The 19,241-nt window shown below is 43.4% G+C and overlaps 1 long non-coding RNA gene across 4 annotated transcripts in view; it reads right to left on the reverse strand.

The window, feature by feature from the left end:
• LOC116992925 overlaps nucleotides 1–19,241 on the reverse strand; it is a 122,973-nt gene that overhangs the window by 95,933 nt on the left and 7,799 nt on the right. For 3 of the 4 annotated variants that reach the window (XR_004417135.1, XR_004417136.1, XR_004417133.1), the window contains one exon: nucleotides 3,031–3,163. The exons of the other annotated variant lie outside the window; for it this stretch is intronic. This is a non-coding gene — a long non-coding RNA (uncharacterized LOC116992925). The remainder of the gene's footprint in view (nucleotides 1–3,030; nucleotides 3,164–19,241) is intronic. 4 annotated transcript variants of the gene reach the window in all.

Consider the following 19,241-nt stretch of genomic DNA (forward strand, 5'->3'; position numbering starts at 1 on the left):
TCTGGAACAGCACGATGATAACTGTGACCTGAAGTCATGACAATTGGCTAGTGCCACGATGGGCATTTGGAGTTTTCTTCTCTGTTATGGATCAAAGAGAACTGGAGCCATGTGATTTCCTTACTGCTGGGGATGTCTGTGTCCTTGGAGAAGGGTGAGACATACTTCAAACATCTTTAATAAAAGAAAATTATGATAAGCCATTCTCCAGGCAAGAGTTGTAAATACCACTGTGTATATTGGCTTTTAGAATAGACACATTAGCCAGAATATCTCAGACTGTGTAATTTAGTGTCTTTTATCATTTCATCTTCTAGTTACAGTACCAAAAGGAGTGATGTCTGGAAGATAAATTTAATATGCAGAAGAAAATCCCTCACTTAAAATATATTTAATATTTGAATGGTGTAATAGAAAGGCTAGTTTTATTATTTTTCAAAAAATGGACTTAAAAACTCAGTGCTTCCTGAAAAATGGCTGAATTTTTAAAAACCACCTAATCTTTTACAAGTTCCAGATCTTTCCCTTCTCCAACATCATGGGTAGAAAAGTTATTGTAGTCTGAAAATCCCAGTGTATTTTTCATGACCCATTGTGCAGCAATGGGTTAAGCAGTGGGTTGTTAAACATAGACTACAGAAATGCCTATTTCCCAGTAGAATGGAGGATGCAGACTTTACAAGTTTCTAAGGTGAAATTATAACAATGACTTTGACTGGTCTTGAAGCTCTTGCACTGAAGCAGATGTTCATACTTTACCTCCATGTGTGATATAGCCATTGAACAAAATTAAACGGCAAAACAGACACAGTCAATATGGGATGTATGCAATTTGATGACGTTATGGAAGGAAGGAGGAAATCAGAATTCACAACTCTTAGTGGTCTTCTCATTGCTTGTGGAAGGTTAAGGCCAACAGGTGAAAAAGATTGGGAGGTTATATTAAAAACAGAGTAGTCGGAATGAAAGAAACATGTAGCCCCTGCCACGCAGTCTATAGGCAACCAGTAATTATCAAAACAGAAATCTCCTTTTCACATGGCATGTAGGCAACAGACTGTGACAGAAAACAAGGACAACGGCAGCCCTGCATTTGTATTTCAGTTAAAGAAAACACAGAATTAAGCCAGGAGAAAAGAGCATGTCAAATTAACCCTCCCTTAGAGGCCAGGAAAATCATTGCAGTGACTGACAATGTCAGCCATGTCTGTATGTCCTGGAGGACACCCAAATGTGCAGAGGCACTCTGAGTGAAGACAAGGCCAAGCAGCAGTTCCCAGGAGGTCCTAGGCATCCCTAGGCATCCTGCTTTTGCTAAGACTTGTGAGGGAGGTTGCTGAGGCACTGAAAAATCCTTTACCTTATGAAGTACACTTGCTGAGGTGTGAGTGCTAAATCATCCAGAGAGAAATTCGTCCTTCTGATCTGCCATGCAAATCACAGTGAAGTGGCAGGAGTGCAGTGTTTGCTTGGCTGCAGAGCGTGAAGGGGACTCAGTTCCCCTTGCCTCCCAACACAGAAGGCCAGATCCCATTTCCTCCCATTTCAAATCCCATCTGGTTAGGTGCCAGCGCTGCAGGCAGCATGTGCCTTTGCTACCAGGAGCCAGGCTGCCTCCTTGCAGTAGGACTATGAATGTCCTGACCTTTCCTGAGCTGGCATCTGCCCTTGCTCTTGATCCATCCTGGTTGGCACCCTACATGCCCCAGCAGGCTGATCTGTGCCTCAGCTTATTGCTGCCAGGTACCTGAACCACACAGGAGAAATTTGAAGATGTCCCTTACCCAAGCAGTGTAAGTGCCTGAGGTGCTTCAGTCCCCAGTCCCTCTATGGCACCCAGAGATGCCTTGAAGAGTGTGTGTGTGTGTGTCTGTGTGTGTGCATGTGCAGGGCAGCTGAGTGAAAAGAACAGATTTTTGTGCTGTGTGCTCCTGTCTGAGACATACGCGTTTCATTGGTGAAATCATGCAGAAGTTTAGAAATTATTCAGAGATAAAAGAAATTCCCCTTAGGAAGGTGCAACCAGAACTACGCATCTTCACCTGGCCTGTGCCTCACCTACACATGGGACAGCAGTACTGCTAACTCCCCAGCTCTGCTGGAAGCACCTTTGCTCCCTGCTCTTAGAAGAGCACTGACACTTCCTAGCACTGACTCTCAGCCATTCTGTGCCTGATGGACCCTCCCAGGCTTGTCTGCCATACCTGTAGTATCTGACACAGGAGCCTTCAGCTTATGTCAGCAGTGCTTGTCCAGTCCCTGGGAGCAAGATGTTCAGCACTATTAAATGTCATTTGTTTTTATTGCTCTGGCTTTCAATGTCATCCAGTCTTCCTGCACAATCAACTGCTGCGCGCTGACTGGGGTCCTCATTCCGGCCAACAGGAATGCATTTTAGGAGACTACTGCAAATGTCTGATTAGCAGAATGAGTCAGGTTATGACATTAGTTCCCAGTGTGTCACCCAGCTCTCACAGCATCACTTCTAGTTCACAGACCAATCAACTCACATTGTGCTTCTGGAGCGCAGGTTTACCATAAGGCAGTTTCTGCCCAAAAATGGCTCTCCTGCAGCAGCATCCATGTGGGGCTGGTAACCAGGCAGCTGAGACAGCTGGTGAAGAACTCATCCTATGTCCAGTTAAAGTGAAATGGACATTGTAGGCTTTAGGAGGCTTTTTCACCAAGTATTTTCCAAAATAATGTTGATGGATGTCTGTTAAAGCACTGTCCCCCCAATCTGTACCCATGTGTGTTTTACATGGGGTTGGGGTCCTTGCCCATAGCACCATTTCAGGCTCCACATGCAGGAATGCCAGTGTTTTGATCAGCCATCCTCAGCACAGGTGTAAAAAAATCCTGATTTAAGACTAAGTATGGCAAAATAATTATTTCTGAGCCATGATGGCAGGCATTCCCAATTAACTCTAAATAGGATGTAAATAGTGGGGGGCAGAAAACCTTCTATAAGGGGAATCTAAGCTAGAAGGGGCCAAGGAGAGCCCAGAGACAAAGAAAATAAATAGGAACCTTTTCAAGCAGAGGATAAAGTTGTGTTATTTCTTCTTAGTTTCCAGTGACTCAGAGTTCTTGAAACAAGGCAGACAGAAGGTAGGGCTTTCTCTGCTCTGCTGCAGAGTACAGAATGGCCTTTCAGTAGCTCCTGCCAAATAAAAAACAACATTTACCTTTATTAGAGTTGTTTTCCAAAAGGTGGCTCTACTATTGTTTACAGCACCAATATTCTGGTAGCCATGTCCCCAGACTTTCATGTTTGGCATGTTTTATGTTCTCAAGAGAAACCCATCAGACAGCAGCTACCCAAAGGAAATCCTGCCTGGTTTATTCCAGTCACAGCCCTTTGGCCAATGTCTCATGCCTTTGGGCTTCCTCCCAGTCCACAGACCTGGGCTACTGGGCAGATTTATTTTCAAAAGCTAAACAAAATTATGTTCAAGAAGACTTCAGACTCATTAATGATGTTTTACAGTGTTATCTCAAAAAAAATATATACTTCTTTCCTCAAACATTACAACTAACTTTCTGATTTTAATATACATTTGTCCCATGGGGTTTTCACCCATTAAGATAGATTAAGTGACTATTCTAATGTACAATAGCAGATTTTGCCCTGTGGTTTAGTGGCTGGCTGTGGTTGACTGATACCCAGCCCTCTGAATCCCTGCTGAGTATCTAAGCTGTATGAACTGCAGTGAATGCATTTAATCTACATAAAAAGAACACAAATTGCATGTTAGCCTTTTTGAGCCCCGTAATCAGTTTTACAGTTTACTTGGTATGCTTCTCTGCAGTCCTAGTGGCTCCAAGGAGGTTCCAAGGATTCTTCCTTTTTTTTTTCCCTGCCCATCTCACGTAGAATAAAAGTGTTTGCATTTTGATTGTGCTCATTCCCTGACCCCTGTAATTTAACCATTGTTCATATTTAGTGCTGACTGGAGTCCTGCGGGGCAGCTGATAACAATAATTTGTAATAAAGCATATGCAGGCTCTATTTTTTATCCTTGTTTTCCCTAATAATGCGAAATTAAATTTATTAATTAAAACAGATGAAGTAAAATAGGATTCCAGGGCTGCCAAAATACATGGATTATCCCAGCCTCGCGTTTAGGATGATTATAATATTTGGCATGTATGTAGTGCTTCAAAGTGGCATCGCAGTTAATCCTTACCCCACCACCCCTCTGAAGAGTGTTGTTATTCCTCAATTTGCAGATGAGCATGCCCAGGCAGAGAGGTTAACTTCAGAACGAGCCAAAGCTTGAGCAGGCACAAGCGGCTTCCCGCAGCACAGCCCCTCTGTGCTCCCCCGAAGTGTGATTTTGGATGATCCGGAGATTACCGGGGAAGCCTGCGGGTGCCGGAGCTTTGGCAGGGTGGGGGATTTGGAGGGGATGCTCTGAAATGGGTTTGGAGCTGGGGAAGGGGGGCTCAGTCAGAGCTGAGCACATCCTGACAGTCCTGACAGCAGCATCATGTGCACACCACGAGGTGCAAATTGAGCTGCTCATTTGCCAGCTGCATCATGCAGATGAGGAGCTCATCCCAAAATTATTATAATCCCAAACACATACTCTTCAGGACTCAGATTAAAAAAAAAAAAACAAAACTAAACTAACAGCTGGGGAAAAATGTGCAAAATGCTCTTTAGACCAAATAGTTCTCTGGAGAAATGTAGTTTCAGCTAAATATTTTGTAGGGTAGGATTGTTACCAGTATCGGTGAGATGAGAAAATATTGTAATCCTCCATCTCTGCTCAAGTTCAGCTCAGGTAATTTTGATGGATTTTGCTGTTTTCATATACAAATATCCTTTGGTGTGTGAGTGAAAACAAAAAGGAAAGTAAACACCCCAAAACATGATGTCTTGGTAGCTCTGCAATTTATTTTGGAGAAGTGCTGGATTTTGTAGGACACTGCAGGATGCAACTCTCCCTGCTGGGGCTCAGGACTGCTCCATCCCCTGCACTGCAAATTGCAGAATGGCAAAGTCCTGGTCCCTGAGCAGCTCAGATAGAAACAATGGGGGTGTGCACAAACTAGGATTGAGACTGTCCATGGCAGGTTTTCTTGTTAGAATTCACAGGCTGCAAAAGCCCATGTCTGCTCTTTGGGAGCAGTAAGGCACTGGCATGGGGTGCTAGGAGAATCTGGGCATGTCCCATCCCTGGAGGTGTTCAAGGCCAGGTTGGATGGGGCTCTGAGAAACCTGGTTTAGTGGAAGATGTCCCTGTCCATGGCAGGGAGTTTGAAACTGGGTGCTCTTTAAGGTCCAACCCAAACTATCGATTCTATGATTGGCTGGTGGGGAAGCACCAGACCTTGCAAAAGCTACTGATTCTGCCTAAAAAACTTGGTTTTACCCTATTGAGGCAGAATAAAGGGTAACCCTGAAACTGTGGCACTCTGGTGAGTCTGCTGAGAAGATGGGGGGCAGGCAGCCAGCACTGCCTTGCTGCTCAAAGGGCTGTGAAGGAAGCACAGCCCAATCTCCAGTGGAGACAGGAATTGATGGTGGGTGGCAGGCTCTTCCAGAAAGTCCAGCCTGGGTATTCCTCACACACCACAGGCTGCCCAATGGGAGGGGGGGGATGTGGGGTATCCTTGCTGAAGGGACAGTCATAAATCAGCCCATGACAAACTAATGAGGAGCATAACGAGGGGTGAGAAGATGAGGGTGACTGATAGCAAACAAAGCTTATGCAACTGGGAACATCTTGTATGGCTGGGACACTGGCTCACAGCCTCTATTGGCTGTAGCTGGTGAGGTTAAAAGGATCATCTCCTCATTCTCCTCAAAAATGTCTGTCTTTGGCAGACAGTAAGTTCTGGAAGCTTGAGACAGTGGATATTGCAGAAAGCTGTGAGGACTTCAGAAACAGATCACTTTTGTTACTCTACAGGAAATCTTTATAACATCTGGAGGGCAGCTATAGAATTTTCTTATTTTATGTTTTAATTACATTTTGAGATTGTTAGAGTAAGCATCCTCTTCTTTAAAAAGAGAAAACTTCATGCTCAAAATATACAGAAAATTACATATCTACCAAGAACTGTTTTGGTTAGTTGTCACTTTTAAGTCACTATATTATAAATAATAGGAGAGGGAACATTAAAACACGAGTTTCAACAATTTTCACCAAGAGTCCAACAAAGAAACAGACTATAGGTGTTGACAAGAATTGCTTAGCAGAGAATGATATTGCATGATGCAGAGCCTGTGAACATCAGTTTAACATAAACTTCTTCCATATGAGACGTTAATCAGGATGGAGAACTGAAGGATCTGAAAACAATCAACATTTCTCCTTTCAAGTCCCTGATCTTCAGTGTGAAGAGCTCATGCTCTCCCTGTGTGGTGGGAGTGCAGGGGGATGTGAGGTAGCCATGGGCCGATGACATTTTCTGAGGTGTGCTGGGCTGAACGCCCCACATTGCCCAGGCTGAGCCTACTGAAGGAAGTGCTTGCTCAGGGTAGAGGTGTGGGAGCCAGTGAAATGAATTTCTGAACCAGGGTAATCCAGACCTGAATGAAACTGGGATGGTGATTCAATGGTAAAAATTAATAAAAGAAGGAGTAGAAAGTGCCTGGGAGGTTGAAAAGGATTAGGGCAAGGGGGAAGCCAGCAGTAAAGGAGAGAGAACTACAGATGTAGCCACATATCTTAGATAAACATATGGATTACTATAGTTCCTACAAACTGACTTTGGTGATAAATAAAAATATTCACAATGTTAATGTAATGGCTATATGCAAAATACAAATGTATTTTCAAATATACCAATATGAATATATTTCATATGCCTGTTAATACATATGAAAATATATAAGTCGTGTCTTTTGAAACAGAATTTTAAATGATTGTTTTTTGGAAACATAAACAACTGTATTTGACAGTTTCTAAGTGAGATTTTGGTTTTACATTTTCAAATTATATTTTCATTGTCATAAATGCAAAATACATTTGCAAAAAAAGGAAAATAATAAAGCTGTTTGCCCTCTTACTTTTTATAAAGATCTAGTGGTGAAATACAGTTTGATTGCAACATATATGCTGTTCCTAAGGGAACTGCTGCTTGAAAGGACTTACTGGCTCTGATTAGAGCAATGAGACAATCATTTGCTCTCAGCTTAAGGTAGTATGAAGCCAGAGAAAGACAATTGGCTTGAAGAACCTGTTTTACAGTCACCTGGCAAGCTTCTCTTCCTTGGGTAAAAGGGACCAAACCAAGGTTACTATGACCAGAGTATTGCTCCTAGCTCAGAGCAGCACAGTGGCTGAATATGAAGGTGAGATCCACTGCTGTGGTTGGTATCACCTCATGCTGTGCTCATGCCATGCCCATTTAAACCAACAGTGACTTCATCTGTGCATGTTAGGGGCAAAACTTGCCTTGGACTGTGGGGCACAGTAAGCTCTGAATTAAAATGTCTCTTCTTTTGGTGCTAAACTGATCAAGGTGACACCACCCCGGGGAGGTTCAGGGCACCATGCCCGGATCAGCTGCAGCTGCCACCAGGTGACATCTCCATCATCTCTAGCACACCAGGGAAGGCTACTGGGCTGTGTGTGCCCCTGCTGCTCCCAGGACCTGGTGCATGGATGCTCCAGAGACTAGTGAGACCTCTCTCCCTCACTTTCTCCACAGCTCCCCCACCCCCGTGGCTGGATCCCCTCTGCCTACAGTGATGTTACAGTGGGTCAGATCTTCAGTATGCACAACTTGGGAATGCAGCTTTAAGTGCAATACTCAAAATTATCTATTTTTTTTGTCCCTATAAATGCTTTTGGGATATATTTCTGGAATTTCTTAATTTTTTTCCAGCACCATTAATCTTAAAGATTAATGCAAAGTCAAGCTATCTTCTTTTACTTAAACAAAGTCACTCACATATATACTTTCACTAACCACCTCTTGGGGAGCTAATGTTTATGTGCTGAATTCTGCAATAACAGTTTGCCTCCAGTGTGCCCACTGCCCATCATAAATGCCCAGTGCATTACTCTTTCAAGTGACATAGTATATTTTGGACTTTAGGAAAGTGAATCTAGAACAATCTCAAAACTGGAGTGTTTACTCCCACAAATAACTACACAGAGCCGTGTGGGAGTGCCTTTGGAGAGCTGTATCTGTGCTTTGCAGAAGGAGGCTGGGGATCAGAAATAGAAGAGAAAATCTCTTGGCTGCATGTCCAGCTCCTCTCTCCCACCCTTAGGACTGTCACCACATAACCCTAACCCACAGTCTTTCTCATCCTGCACGGACACAAACATTTGCCTTGGCCCCTCTGGTCTTGGCAACTGTGCTACATACCAGTTACTTTCCCCACACACCAAAAAAAAAAAAATCTGAACTGTTTTCCTTTCCCTGACCTTTGGCCAGCACTCACTGTCCTTCTATAAATAATTCCCCACCTTTGTTTAAACTCTTAAACTGAAGGTATTTATTGCTTGTCGTCATATTTCCCAGGATTTTCCTCTCTGCTAAATATAATAGTGATCTGTAGTCACCCTTCATGTCTTACCCTCCCACCTATCCATCCTTCCATCTGTCCCTCCTGACCTGACCCCACACACAAGTGTATTTTCAGCCAGCCAACAGGAAAGGGGACCTTGTCTCTGAGGGATGGGGAAGGAAGGACACCGTGGAGGCAGAGGGCAGGATTGTCATGCACAGTTTACAGAGCACACCAGATCACCAGCATTTTCACTTGAAGTGTAGTGCCTGATCCCATGGAACCCTGCTCCCAACAAGGCTATTATACACAAGCTGCAGGACAGTCAAATTTCATTATCCCTTCTGCAAAACATATGGAGGAAACAAAATGTTGGAGGATACTCCAGTGACAGCTAATGACATTACTGAAATTACTATAAATATCATCTTTAATCTAATCAAAAACAGTGTATCAAAGACATTAAAGCTGCAGATGCTTACTGTGCCAGGGGGGAACCAAATGAAGCTTTACAGATGTGTCATACTGTGAAGCTGTATTTGCATAATAGAAAATGAATGCTGGTTGTATCTCAGATTTCTGCTGCTTTTTAAGCCAGGGGGGATCTGGACGTTACATTTGCTGAAGATCTTTACAGGTAGCCCAAGGTTTGGGCAGACAAACAAAAATACAAATTATCTGCAGGCCTGCCAAAAAAATTTCTAACAAATGGTCACTTCATCCCTTGCTAATTATTACCTGGGCCACTCTGTCATGTACTTAATTAGCATCATTTCTCTTGAAAGCACATTTCACTGAACCAGTGCTGACTGCAGAGTAAGAACCAACAAAGTAACATCAATCAGTTAATTAACTAGTTAACACATTTCCTTCCTTCTTAATTCCTGCTTTTGATTTTCCTTTAGCTGCTTTTAGCATCTGAATTTTCAGGAGGTTTGTTTCTGGGCAACCAGTGGTAGTGATGTGAGAGAGGCACCCTACCAACATGACCTTCATGATATTATTTTGCTGCTCTAGGGAGAGGTTTTGTGCTCTTGTGGGGTCTCTAGCAGCATGGGGAACACTTCTGGGAAATAAAAGAACAGGTGTACATTTATTAAATACAGGCAGAATCCTGCTTACTGCTGGAGAAATGAACAGAGACAGCACTACTCCCACCACTGGGCTCAGGTTTCTCCTCTGGTGCTCACCAGAGCAGGAGAAGATCCCAGGTTTCAGCACAGAGCTGCTTCCTGAGACAGAATAGTTCCAAACTAACAGAGCTACAGCAACCCATGGCTTCTACAAGCATGAACCAAGACACTCTGACCAGCCTGGGGGATGAGCTGCTTCCCTCAGTGTGCTCTCCTGAGTCAGCCAAGAGCACTATATTGCAGGGGCTTTTGAAATCTCACCAAAACAGAGACTGCAATAACATTTTTTATTTGACCTCATTTCTGAAGGTACAGAGCTAAGAAAAGAAGAACCTAGTGAGGTGTTTTTGTTTTGCTTTAGGTTGTCCCCAATCAGCCATGCCTTCCTCCAAAGACCACTACCTCAGTGATGTCCTTACCTGAACTGTTCTTGTCTCCCAGCAGCCCTTCCTCCAGACACCCTAGTTTGGGACATGCTCCTACTTCCCTCTTTATTGACGTGGGAATAGCACTGATAAAGCACCTCATGCAGCTGGCTTACATGGAAGGAGGTGTGGATCCAGCAGCAATGTGTTTTGTCTGCCTCCAGCCAGCTCTTTGTAAACAGATTTCAGGGTTTTCCTGAATGGGCCAAGGTGGGAATATGCATTATCAGGAGAGAAAAGAGTGATATAGTCCTGGTAACTCTGAATGAGTGTGGTCTGTGGTCAACACTGTGCTCATAAAACCAAAGAGGAGCATTGCACTGAGCAGAACAGCAGAGCTCTGACTTTCACAAGATGCCCAAGGCTGAATTTCACTAGACTGCACACTAGATTTTACCTGGCATGAGGCCCACATATGGTCTCTACTGCAAAAAAATGGATTTTGTCCTAAAAGATTACATGCCTGGATTTATTTAAACTGCCATTTGCAAGAAGATATTCATTAAAAAAGAAAGCATCAGGAAAGGAAAGAGGTTCACTGGGAAAAGGATTTCTGTTCAGCCTTAATTTAAGTGGAAAATAATGTTTGTACTGCTGCATGGCAAATATATTAGAAGGATTTGAGATGATAATATAGAGTAGGTTAATGGCAGTTTCATAATCTAATCTGCTGTTGAATTTCGATTTTACCAACCATCTTTCCTCCTTGGGCTTAGAAAGTCTTTGTGTTTCCATAAATTCCAGCAGATTGAAAGAGTTCAGGGTTGAAAGCTCGGTGATTTAGATTTACCATGTTGCTAAATGCTATGGCTTAGGAGCAGTGAATAACTGCAATATGGAGTCTCTTACACACCAGGGAATCTCCAGCTCCTTGAATTGATGACAATCCATCCCAGGGATTTGCACCCCAGCTCCCATGGGCTGCTGCCTGCACGCCCACATTTGGCTAATTCCTCGGAGGCAAAACACACCAGCAATTTTACTTTTAAACACAGCTCATTTTCTCCAGCTTCAGTGGACAAGGATGTCAAAAGGCAAGCCTTAGAAATGCAGGTCACATTGCAGGGTGCTCCTGGCCATGCCCTTTTCTGGGGCCATAGGTTGTGGGCAGCCAAATGCCTCTTGGGTGGATGGGAAACAGAAAACGAGTTAATGTGGGTCTCATGGGGACCCCCAGTACACAAATCCAGCCTTGAGGCTTGGCCCATGTCCTGGTCCTCCTCTGAGCTTTAGAGGGATGCTCAGCATGCTGTGCTCCAGCAGGAGCAGATCTGAGGTGCAGCAGCACTGCTTCGTGTTGTGTTTTTCCAGCTGCGTGAGAGGACACGAGCTGACTGCGCCTCCTAAATGATGCATTTAACTCAGCTCCACAGAAAATGCTGACAGACAGAACGTGGGTTTAGTACTTTGATACTTATGGGGAAAGACTGGGGAAGGAGGGGGAGGATGTCCAACTGTTTAGAAGGGGAATATTTAAGGAAGACGCAGAAGAAGAAGCAGTCGGCAACTGGTACGCCTAACCTACAAATGTCAGCTTTACAGAGTGAGTCAGTCTAAAAATAACCTCCAATTGTCTCCCAGCTACTCCAGCAGCACAGCAAAAGCGCAAGTGGTTGAGAAAAATCACCAGAGGGGGGAAGAAAGATTCTCTGTCTGGCTTCTTTTATTTTTTTAATTAAAAAAGCCTATGCTTTTAGAAATTTCTGACTGAAAATGAAGCAAATACCAGGCTCTCAGAAGTCTAGATGCAAGTTAACCTTGTTTAATTGTATTCACTCGATTTATTTTGCCTCTGTTTATTTTACGTCTGAAAGGCAGCATAGGCTGAATTCCAGATATTCTGTGGAACACTATAAATGTAAAACACGGATATCCTTGCATAATTGCATGAGAACATCCCTACCCGCCCCCCCCGACTAGACTCCCTTTCCATACTCAATATTTTAAATTAGAGTATTGAATATCTCTCTGTATAATTTGCATACTTTCTTTTTTAGCAATCTCCCTGCTCATTTATGCCCTATGAACTATTCTTTTCTTTTTTCAGAGGTCATTGAAATACAGTTTTTCTACAGCGGCATTAAACTAATCCATGATAATATTTCAGAATAATTTTTAATGCATGATCCAGAAAACTGTAGAAGCCTTCTCCCTCCCTGTTTCCTGATGCCACTGCTCCACAATAGGTGCACACTGGCTTCAAGATGCAGTAAGAGCTAGAACAATGCCAACACTGTTCCACCCCTATGCACTTCCATTTGATACAGCAAACCAGCCAAAAAATACAAAAGGAAAGATCTGAGACACGTTAACTTGCAAACAAGCAAGCAAAAATGCTACTGAAATACATGAAAACTAAATATCTCTCCAGTAATATACAGGACTGGTGCTTACCTACAAATGTTCTAGAGATGAATCATGCTGCAGCAGATTAGAGGAGCTATTTTGCCCATTAATATACATATTTCTCTGATTTAAGGTCTCCCTTCCAGCATGGAAAGATGTCATGAGGTCTCTCCAGTCTGGAACAAATTTTCCAGAAGCTCGGTTTTTAAACAATTAAGCCTAGAACCTACTGATTTTAAGGCTTGAAACATTCATCATCTACTCTGCTATATTCACTTTTTCTACTCTGTGACTGGAAGAAAATACACAGCAGAGTTCCTGACAGGGTCTCCTCAAGTCTTGTAGACTCCAATGGCATTTTCACTGCCGTAAGAAGCTCAAACCCAAATGGATCAAGCTTGATGCTGATGCTGATGCTGATGCTGATGCTGATGCTGATGCTGATGCTGGTGCTGGTGCTGATGCTGATGCTGATGCTGGTCAAGAAAGATCGGTTGCAAGGATGTGGAGGAATATGTTATGAGGCAGGCAGATGGATCCTGCATTGGAAATGCTCTGTATCCAGAGTGGGAGGATGGCCGGGGCTGGTGTCCCTGACCCAGGTGCTCAGCTGGTGTGTAGGCATGGCACCTCCATGATGGGTCTGGGCCAGTGGTAAGACCAGTCCCTCTTTTCTTAACACCCCATGGGCAGGACAGGTAGGGAGGACATGAATGACCCTCAAGTGACTCTCCTTCATGGGGAAGCAGAGATAGACACCTCCATACATATTTCCCTACACGGGATGTACCAGGTTTCAGCACTCTGTGGTCGCACGCTGAACGCATCAGAGCTGGGGAATTGAAGGACACTGCAGAACTGATGGCAGCAAATCACACATATGGACACACTGGAAAGAAGTGGCACAAAGCATCATTCAGCTGTTAATGGATCATTTGAATTTTCCCTGGACTCACAGGAATCAGCCACAGAGATGGACTCACATCATGGCAATACAGCTAGACTTGGAAAGACCACCAAGTTTGGGCTCCAATTGTTCAATATTTCAATGTGGCAGGAACTCCATATGTGGCTCAAACATGCCAGATGGCCTAAAACACACACTATCCTAAATACTCCAACACCTCTCTTGCCCTGCAATGCCACAGAGCACCAGGCATGCAGTAAACATGGAACTAAATCCCCTTGGGTGAGAGTTAGTGATGGCAAAATGGAGTACTCGATTAAAGAGATCAGTTTTCTAGTTTGTGTGGCTAATTGGTTTGTTTTACTCAGTGATACCCACTTTCCTGGTTGATTTAAATAATATCGCTCTGGGAGGGCTGATAGCAGGAGGCTTTAGTGACCAAGAGCCAGGGCTGTTTATATTTACATCATTGGTCCAAATCCAACAGAGAGCCTGATAGTGAAAGAAAATATTAGCCATCTGTCCAGTGCTTGACAGCCTTGCTAGCAATAAAACCAAGAATTGATTAGATATTAGATTGTCCTTTGCTAGGGTTGGCCTTACAGTTTATAGGGGGACATCCTTGATGCAGCAGAACCATCGGTCCTCTTGCCACCCTTCCCCACTCCTCTTGGACCAGTAGGCAACCCTGGCAGTCTCCACCAGAAAAATACCAACTTGTTACTGATACTAGAGAGAAAAATGGCTCTGTATAAGCTGCAGCTTATTCTGGTGATGCATCACACTGTTTTTGAACTAACAGATGCCACACAGTGTCCAGAGCTCACAGAGGCACAGTTGGGATGTAGACCTTGCCCATTGCTACATTATTGTAATGTTCTTGCTTGCCAAAATGGAGTCCTGTATTTTACTATCTCCTACTTGCACTTGCATTTTGTCACATACTAAAAGGCCTCAGCTGTAAAGCTAATACTTTATAGCCTTAGACCTAGGCTGTAGGTATTCCCACACTGGAACTGTCCACACCACCAGCAGATGCACAGGCAGTAGAAGCAGCTGTCTATTGCTTTGCTTTCCCCTTGCAGTGGCAGCTACCCCAAAGGCACTGCCTTACCTTGGGATCACTCCTCTGCCTAAAACACTGCCTTTGGAACTGCTAATGACAAACCAGTGGGCCTACATGTTAGCAGCTAAAACATCTATTCTTGGTGTAAGTAAGTAGAAAAAATATCTTAAACATGTCTCAGAGGGTGGATACACCTGAGAATAGATGGTGTGCTATGTACTCTGGAAGATGTTGGGCTTGTAGCAGAATCCAGCAGCAGGGATGAGTAAGGAGATGTTGTTCCTATACCCAGATGGACAGCATGGCCCATCCCCACACTGCTCACCTGGGAAGCAAGGGTAAGGGCAGAATGGCACACTTTGGGCAGGTGATTTGGTCCCCTTTGTTCTCTGCTCTTCGGACAGAGACCCTCCCCACCCACATTTGTGCATGTGTGTATTGAAGGGCACCTGTGTGCATTTCAATAAATAATATCCCTTGCTTCTCACACAGCATTTCTGTGGCAAAAAGTTTGACCCATCTTGCTTTTATTGTGTGTCTCCCCCAGAAAGATCCTTCCTACAAATGATGGACTTGCATCGTACCACCTACACTTCATCACACAAGGCAGTAATAAATGCATGGAGGAGGACTATGCCTCAGGACAATTTGAGCACTGTGCAAAGGTCACTCTCTTCAGACCCTAATTGCTCAGCAAAAGTGACATTTAAAATGCATATCATTAAAATCATAACAAATTTATTTACCTCCTTCCTTATTGGGATTGTTTCTGCATACATTACACATTTGATATATTGAATGCTCTGGAGGTCAGGATGTGTTTGCATCATAAAATAGTGTCTTGTGGAATCACAGTGACATGGGCTGCCAGGTTCCCAGTATTACTCTGGGATGCACTGACTGCTCCTGTAGGAGCTATCACAAAATCCCAACAGCCAAAGAGGGCCTAGAGTCCCTGAGTTTTGTAGGAAGATAGTGTGGTGGCTGTTTTAAGACAAACAAGTAATATTGCAAAAGTAGTGGGCAAATATTGTGAACACTTTCAGACAGAGAAAGGTGCAGCAAGAAGCACATGTGCAAGTGCATCTCTGCTTCAGTTCTGAACCATTTGTTCAGTGCTAGTATTGGCTTACTCATAAACATGTATATATCTTTCTTTCCATCATATGCACGTGTGTGTATCCCTGTATCTTTCTCTCTGTCTCAGAAGATGGCATTCAAGCCAATATCTTTTAGGAACTGGAGACACTGCTTATCTAACATGTCTAATAGATGTTTTCTCTCTCACTTGCCATTAGATGTCAAACACCACTTTTTAGCTCAGCAGCCTGAAAACCACGTTCACCATGAGAGCTGTTATAGTTCCTCTGTGTTTCTATTTGCTACGACATGATTAGTTGAAGGCAGACAAGCTAAAAGCAAGTTCAAAATAGGACAGAATTATTCTAGCTAGCCTTAATTTTCTCTGTTTCACTTATGAACATTCATTTATTTTGTTTATGAAGTTATTTGCTTACCTTTTAATGTCCTTTGGAACACTTGGATTTGTGTACCATAGAAGAGGAAAAAGGTTTCGTGACTATAATCATGGCAGTTTAATATCAGTGCCAGAGGCTTAAGATCTAGCTTGCCTTCTTAACTGAAGATGAAACAAATCTAACCAGCTATTCTCCATGTGCTTAGCTCCCTTCTTCTACACAAAGACTGTGGAGGACTGAGGAGTCATATACTCTACTAAAGCATGCAGAAAATGTTTACTTGCTGCTTTACAAGGACTGAACCAAAGCCTATTGGATTCTTTCCAATCCATTGAATTTTAGTTGTTTGGTCTTGGGCTTTTTTATTAAAGCTGAGAGAATGTTTCTGGCAAACAACAAATTTGTCAAAAAATGTCGTTTTGAAGAAGCGGCTTGCAGAATTGAGTCCAACTTGGTAAACAGATTTATTTAGCTGGGAAAGAAATAGAAAGCATTCATAAGAACATAACTGAGACTTTCCATGTTTTTCTTTGGAAATTATATATTTGTTCCACGTGTGACATTATTTAAAAGCTATAAAGAGGAATCTAGGTTGGCTAGACTATATAGAAGAATTTCTTCTTTCTCTTTGTTTTTTCCAGACTGGCCACTGAACAGATACATACTTTGTGAGAGTCTTACTCCTTTCCATCCCATCTTCTCTGTTTAAATCACTTTTACTTACTTCTTGCTGCCTGTGTTCATAATTTGCAATGTTTTCCCCCATCATGGATTCAGTTGAACTGATTTTAAGTTACTAATCTCCAAATTTATCACATCCAAAGATACCACCATTGGTTGGCAGCAACCTCTAACATTAGAGCCCATGCAAAATGTAACAAGTACTGGTTCTTGCTGTGCTTTTATATATTGATCATAAAACATACTTTAAAGAAGACTAGAGGTGATATTGATCATAAAACACACTTTAAAGGAGACTAGAGGTAAAATCTGTAACTAGTGTGACACTTGCCAATGGGCTAAGTATTATTTCCTCTTCACTTTCTATAGGGAACAGTCAAGAGTCAAAATAAACTTGTCTTTCAGCCATGACAGAATCTGCAAAGTATAACCCTTCAATCCTTCAATGGTGCTGCTGGATAAACCTACAGGATCATATCCCATGCCTCTGTTAAGCAGGATCCCCTCCAATCAAAGCAAGTCAGGTAAGAGAAGGTTGCATTTTTCATTGCTGCACTGGTCTGTTGCTGATCCTGGAAAATGTGTGAAAAATACTCCCCGCTGAGACCAGGACAAGACTGAAAATTCTGGATTTTCCTGGGCACCCCCTTTCCAAGGCCTGCAGTCCAGCACCCAGAGAAACCTTGCACAGGGATAGAGGGGTGTGGCAGGCAGTTTTTGCAGCTGGAAAGTTGGCATGTGGACTAACATCCTGCCCCCAGGCGAGCTGTCACACTCCTGGCAAGATCCTGGGTGATGCCAGCTTGCAGCCCCGGTGCTGCCTGGAGGGTGGGAACACAGAGCAGCTCCCCTGGGCTTGGCTCCCAGTGCAGACCAGGCTCTGGAGCTGGCTGCCCTGCTGGCTTCCATCGACTGCAGCTGCTTGTTTGCTGTCCGCAAGGCTGCTCCTGGAAAGCCTGGCTGTCTGACCTGGCTGCCTTCTTCCTGAGCTGAGCTGCTTCTCAGCTGCCTCATTTCCTCCCTGTGATCCTCACAGAGGCAGCCTGGAATCTCTCTGCTCGTTGGGCTCACAATTGACTTTCCATCTATTTAATCCATCATTAAAACTTAATGCAAGGTCTTCCCATCAGAAAAAAATAGATCAAGGTACAGAGCGTTCCTTTCCTTTCATGATGTTTTCTGTTTTTAACAACTATGCCCAGATATTGGTTTGACAGCTTTAAATCAAGAACTCTATCAAAAGCCTGTACCAACCCTGCACAGGAGCTTTCCTGGGATATTGCCTCACTCTTTCTTTACTTTTTTTTTTTTAATTCTGCACAGCAGGAGTGAATGGCATAATAGTGGATATTGGAAATAAACTCTTGAGCAGTGGAAGGACCATCATTAGTGCTGACAAAAGCAGCTTTTGAGGCTGCACCAAGATCAAATAAATGAGAACTGTAGGAGAAGCTGGCATAGCCTATGGATGTGAGGTTCAAGTTACCACTTTTTTTTTGATCAATTAACTTTTGTGATACTTTGTATAGGGTCTAAGCTGAGGGTTTCCCTTCAATTGAAGCAGAAATTCCTTTGTCCAGGATATTAATTTTTTCCCCTTGAATGGTGCAAGAGGCTTCCCCTAATTTACTTCCAGGCTGTTTAACCCTAGTCATTTCCCTCCCTTTTTTCACAGCTGTCCCACATCCAGACTTTCCTGGTGAAAGCACATACAAGCCAACCTCACCCCAGAAGGACAAGGACACCTTACTTGCCTGTGAAAACACAAGAGGAAAGAGTTGGACTGTTCTTTTCGAAAGGGAATTTGTCATGACATCCCTGCATCTACAGCCAAAATGTGCACTGACCATGAGGACCCTACTTTCACCTTCATCCATGGAAGAATTTAATTAATCTTTCTATATTGGCAGGCGAACAACATTTCCTGAAGAGAAAAATAACTGTTAATTTCCAGAGGTAATTAACAGTCACTGAATGAGACTAAAGGGCTTTCATCAAAATTACCAATCAGCTCAAATTTGAAGAGATTCTCTCCTCCTCATTGCTTCTTCATCTCATTCAGCCAGTCCTGCTGAATTAGTGCCTAATAGAGTCTCAGACATATTCATATCCTGTCAAATCCCCATCCTCCCAAGGAACTGTCCCTTTCAAATGGTAATACAGAGGGCGTATGATGTGCACTCGTTGCTATTTTGGATTTAACAGCTGGCTGCGTTGCACTAAGGGTAGCTGTGGAAACTTAACTGAGGGACGTGTGCATGTGTGTGTGTGTGCACATCTGTGTGAGTAAACGCCTACTCCTTTGCAAATGATACCATTTATCTTAAACAATGCTCTCTTTATAACTCTAAAAGCTAATTTTCATTTTAGACCACCACAGCTGCTGGAGGAGAGAATGGTACAGTTTCACAGCACCCCAGAGCAAGGCCTCACCCCAGGACTGGGCTCTGTGACCCTTTCTCACACGAGTTTCAGCAGATGAGCAGGGTCACCATCAGTACTTCGTCACTGGTGGCCCTCATCAAGATCTAAGGGTTAAAGAAAGGCTCTCCTCACCTTGGCCAGGTGAGGAAAGGCAGGGGGAGGAGCAGCCCCAGGGATTTACTTGGTTTTGCACAGTTTCAGATGTTCTCTACACAGCCCAAGACACACATTGGAGTGCCTGAGCAGAGGCAGATGGTCTAAGGGCTGACCTCCACAGAGCAAAATGAGCACAGAAATTAGGAGCA

This window comes from Catharus ustulatus, chromosome 2 (assembly GCF_009819885.2).
Source record: "Catharus ustulatus isolate bCatUst1 chromosome 2, bCatUst1.pri.v2, whole genome shotgun sequence".
Classification (NCBI taxonomy): domain Eukaryota; kingdom Metazoa; phylum Chordata; class Aves; order Passeriformes; family Turdidae; genus Catharus; species Catharus ustulatus.